The following is a 5804-nucleotide window of genomic DNA, read 5'->3' on the forward strand; positions in this document are numbered from 1 at the left end:
CTCGACAGCCAATCCTAGCGCCCGTTTGACGTGGTAGACTTACCCAATCCAGTAGGCGCCTGAAGAAACGGGGGTTGCAATAGGCTGGTCCAACTTGTCGCCCATTTCCTCCCAAAAGCAGAGGGAATCTGCGGGACACGGAGCCAAAATCTTGAGTGACAGTTTCCTCTTGCGAGTATATTCGGGACTGATAGGTTTCTTGTCACCACTGGGGATGTTTTAAGTATGCATGGGACAAAAGGCAGGAGTTATGTAGGTAGGATTTCTCCAAAAGCGTACAGAGTGTTCTCTTAACAATAGTTTCGAACTTTTGAGTTCTACCCAAGATTCTGTGCTTACTTCGTTAAAAGGGGACTTGGAGAGCAGAGAGAGCACGTAGGTTTTGTAGTGTTCTTAGATTTGTTTTAAATTACCATTTAATGTTTTTGGATCCGCCTCTCGCCCCCTCCCCAACTTCTGGACCTGTCTCTCCCCCCCCCCCCCCCCCACTTCTGGCTGAACTGCCTCCTAACCCACCCCCACTTCTCGATTTGTCTGTCACCCCCCAAAAATGATCTTCCAGTCATTCCCAAAAATGATCTTCCAGTCATTCCCACTCCAACTTCTGGATGTGCTTCTCCCCCCTAACTTCTGGATGCGCCTCACACACACACACACACCACCTCTGACTGAATCTTTCTCCCCTTCCCCAAACGTTTGCATGTTCCTTTCACCCCCAACTTCTGGATCTGCCTTTCATCACCACCCCAACACACACATATACTTTTGGATCTGCTTCTTATCCCTTCCCCCCACCTCTGACTAGATCTGCCTGTTATTCCCCCCCTCCCCCAACTTCTGGATCTACTTTTCACCCTCAACTTTTGACTGATCTGCCTCTCCCTTTACGTCTTCTGGATCTCTCTGTCCCTTTACAACTTTTGGATTTGCCTATCCCACCACCGCCACACAACTGACTGATCTTCCTCCCCCCTCCCCCCCTTTTTTGGATCTGGAGGCAGAAAATGGCAAAGCACCTCTGAATATCTCTCATCCTGCCTTGATCCTTTGGGGCGACTATAAGTCAGATGGAGGAAAGGAGGGTAAGGCATGCGGCTGACCTTGGCAGCAAGGCTCGGAGGGATCCCAGCTGCTCTGTATGCTTGCAGGCTCTCTTTCATCACCTGTTGGGGAGCTGCATTCACACCCGTTGGAAAGAGGTAGTCCTGGCCAGATCAGCAGTAGCAGGAGTACAGGGGAGGCCAATGCCAGGGCAGTACATCCCCCAGCAGTGGATAATCCATGCTGCCCCTTGTAAAACTTCCACAACTTTTGCCAGTCACTTTCTCTCCTTCACCTTCTCTCTGCTGCAGCCCAGCCATCTTGCACTCAGCCAAGCTCAGCAAACCATGGCAGTCAGCCAGGCAGAGAAACTGGGGAGGAGGCTCAGGGCTGTCTGGAAAAAACTGATTTCAAAAGAAAATGGACAACTTGTCGATGGCTTTCACTGCCAGAATAACTGGGGTGTTGTGTGGTTTCCGGGCTGTATAGCTGTGTTCTAGTAACATTTTTCTCCTGATGTTTTGCCTGCATCTGGGGATGCCAGCCATAGATGCAGGTGAAACGTCAGGAGAAAATGCTACTAGAACATGGCCATACAGCCCAGAAACCACACACCTCAAAATGGACAGCTGTCTAGTACTTTATCTACTTGTTAAAAATATTTTAATCCTGTCATTCCTAACAAGTGCATCAGGATGGAATATCTTGAGACCCTCCTCACAGAAACCAAGTGAGGTAGGTTAGGTGGGAACAGAATCACTGCCCAAGGATCATCTAGCAAGCTTCACAGCAGACTGACGATCTGAATATGAGTTTCCCAGATATTAATGCAACCAGTGCTCCTCCATGGAACATTTTTATCATTGGGAAAATTGACTGCTATAGAGAAGCTAAAGACTGCTGGAATTCTTTGGGTAAGCTTATAAAAAGTGTACACCATAATTAATACATACTACTAGATCGGTGGCACTCACTCTGTGACTCATGGAGAGCCACACTCATAATTATTATAAACCAAAGAATCACATTTACTTACATCTTTAGCATAATACCTCAGGGAGGTTCAGGCCTACTTGTTCTAGTGGCACCTGTTTCAAGGTGGGCACCAACTGCCAGCTACAAGTCCAACCAGGTAAGGGCCTTGACTACTTTTGTTAAGTATAGGGCACTTGCCACATTGGAAAATGGTGCTCAGAAGAGCCACATCTAGCTCTAGTATATCATTGTGCTAGATAATGGGGGCAGTGTTGGTGCAATAATCTCTCTTTTAACATAAAAGAACAACTCAGAGGCAGAAATAAATAGAAATATTGTGATAGGTTAAAGACTAATTAAATCTTACTCTGGCATAAACTTTAATAAACTAGAGACTATTTCTTCAGGTCCAATGGTGAACCCTCACTATGCTGACATTTGTTGTTGTAGGAAGTATTTTAAAAAAAACAAATAGCAGGTCATGAAATGTAGGCAGAAAAGGTGAAATATTGTATAAAATTTCATTCAATAAAAATACAAAGTCTATCTACTTCTTCAACAGTTCAAAGCAGGTATGAAATCACTAATGTTTAATAATGAAATTTAATTAACTAATTTATTCTGAGAGTCAGTGTGGTGCTGTAGTCAAGAGAAGCAGATTCTAATCTGGAGAACTGGGTTTGATTCTCCACTCCTCCACATAAGCGATAGACTCTAATCTGGTGGACCAGGCTTGTTTTCTGCTCCTCCACAAGAAGCCTGCTGGATGACCTTGGGCTAGTCACAGTTTTCTCTGAACTCTCTCAGCCCCACCTACCTTACAAGGGGCCTGTTGTGGGGAGGGGTGTGGGAAGGAGATTGTAAACTGCTTTGAGACTTCTTAAAGGTAGAGTATTAAAAAACAACTCTTCTATTTCTAATATAATTGAACAATGTTTAGACACCTGGTTCATTGTTATTCTCCTAGGTACTTGATTGTAAAGTATGATTAAACAACTAGAGTTAACTGTGTAGATGGCAGCTGTTGTGGATATGTATATAGCTGCTGGCTATCTTTTTGGGATCCAATTCTATTCCTCATAGTAAATCGACAAATCTAATAGTCAACGTAACTCCCCACTGTGTATACTGTAGATGGAAAGGAGCAAACTTTGGGGACCCCCCTGATTTGCACAAAAATCTGAAGCCTTGGGAGAAAGAAGGTGGGGGGGAGTTAAATCCTCCCAAACAGAGGATAATTTGTCTGCAGGCACAACTATGTGGAGCCTTAACCTCATGGCAGAGTCAGTGGTGCTACATGTGAGTAGGGAAGGTGGCAGGCAGATAGGAGGGCAGAGAGTTGGGGAAGGGCAGAAGGACAAACTGCTGCTGCCTCTGCCCCTGTGCTTAAGACAGCAGAGTAGGGGGAGAAACCACTGAAGGCAGGTGGCAGCAGTGGCCAGGCAGGCTGGCAAGTAGCTGGCCTGTATGTGAGGGAGGACGGGGAAGACAGGAAGTCAGAGCAGTGATGGGGGAGATAGATGGGCAGGCAAATCAGTGTTGGAGATTGTTGGATAGGCAGGGTGGGGAGGGTAGACTCAGGAAAGCTGAGCAGTAGGAGGGCAAGAGGAGGTGGGGGATCAGTGTTGGGATAAAGAAATGGAAGGAAAAACTTGGGAGGAGAAGATGGCAGTAGGAGGAAAGGCTAGAGGAAGGTGGCTGGGGCTGGGTGTCAGAAGTCAGAGGATAGTGAGAATATTTTCTCATGAGTTTCTCATGAGTCTTTGCTTGTATGAGTGTATGGTATTTGTAACTGGTCCTACATTACACATTCATTTGAATGAAACAAAAAATTGCTTATTCAGCACCATTGAACCAACTGGCTTGTTCATTTTCCAGTATCATTTGAATGTATCCAAGCCAAACAGAAGTAAAGCTGTGGATCTGGTGTAATGTATAAAAGAAGAGTGCCAGACTGAGAAGTCCCTTGAATAAATTTTACCTCTGCCATAAATGCACTTGGTGTCATTAGGCAAACCACTCTTCTCTCTACTCTGCCCCCCACCCCCACCCCCACCTTCCACGTGGGACTAACATTTCTGATCACCCATATGGATTTGTACTGATGTAACATGTAAATAGCTCTGTACACTCCAAAGGAATTGTATAAACAAGCAGTATTATCACTTTTATTACAAAGACCAACTCAGTTCTTGGTATGATGAAAAGATAGCAATGTGGCACAGTACTGGTATCTGATATTTACTTGTCACTTAACTAAGGGAAGTCCTGTCATTACTTATAAAGTTGAAGTTGACATTTATTTATTGCAGTCATAGACCACCCATAAAACGTAGAATAAATCAATACAAATTCCAGTATATAACAAATAATTAGCATTCTGAGGAGATCTTATTCACATATAATATGTGACTTAAGAACTGGGAAATATAATCATTAAAACTTTAAAACCGATTTGTGTAAAATCAATAGTTATTCTCAAATACTAATAACATTAAGTAGGGAAATATATGATTAAGACTGTTATACTAATATAATACAATTAATTTACATAAAATATCTCAGATTCAGATAAATAACATTATATTCCTCTATCAGGTTAAAATAATATTAGACCCAATTTAATAACAGAATACACTATCAGTAGTCCCTTATATTCCTGATTTTGAATGCTATCCAAGCAAATTTGGCTATTTTGAGTATGATTTCAAAATTTTGGCTAGAGAGCATCATCGCTATTAGAGTCTTCCGGTCCCTTCCTGGAAAACAGACTAGTATAGGGCTAATAAAAATCCTTCTATGCTATCATACTTTTTTGCAATTGAACAGAATAGGCTCAAGTGACACCCATCATTACATATGCATAGACACCTTTCATATGCTGATTCGCGCATGCGCAAACATCCCCAGTGTCCTGCGTTGTTTTTCACCTTGAATGAACATCTCTGCTCTGCCTTTTGAATTGCTGGCGTGAGCAGGGGAATACAAAGCTCCCCCTTTTCCAGTTCTGGATAGGGCCTGGTGCAGGCCTCAACACAGCAAGTGGCAGCAAAAACAATGGGGCACAGCATCACATCACATTCCCACTCTCATTCTCATATTTTTGTGGAAAATGAAAGACACCCCCCCCCCCCCATGTGATATGCCCACGAACATTCGGCCCAAAGTGCACATCTCCCTAGCTTGCACTCTGAGAAACCAGGGCACGTACAGAAAAGAAAATAGGGACATTTGGGGACTCCACTCCTGATTAACCAGGTGAAATGGCACCCGGTTGATACCATGAGCCAAACATGTGCAGAAACAATCTCCATAAGATATTAATAAATCCCTTAGTGGATTTATGCATTTTTAGCCAATACAATAAGGACTCCAACCATAATTCGGCTTCTACTGAGATCATGCTCACCTCTAGTCTAATAGCAGCATTAGAGACTACTGGGGGTGCTTGAAAAATTGATCTAAAATTTTTAGATTGTATTCTTTCTATACTTAGATGTTTAGTACAAATACAAAACATACCTCCATAAAGAACTTGAGCCATAAGCTTTGCAATAAACAACTAACACATTATTGTTGTGTGGTGTGTCATTCTTCGTTTTGTTTTGGGCAGTAGAAGTCTTACTGTTACTCCTCCAAAATTAGCCACACAAAATTGTCCCTTTTCAAAGCTGCATCCAACGTCCAGATAGTTAAGGAGCTGCACCTTTCAGATCTTCGTTCCTATTTGTACCTGACAAAGTCAGTTCTGCCCTATGAAAGCTTACAGTCTGGAAATTTTTGCTCTT

This window comes from Sphaerodactylus townsendi, linkage group LG05 (assembly GCF_021028975.2).
Source record: "Sphaerodactylus townsendi isolate TG3544 linkage group LG05, MPM_Stown_v2.3, whole genome shotgun sequence".
NCBI classification, from domain to species: domain Eukaryota; kingdom Metazoa; phylum Chordata; class Lepidosauria; order Squamata; family Sphaerodactylidae; genus Sphaerodactylus; species Sphaerodactylus townsendi.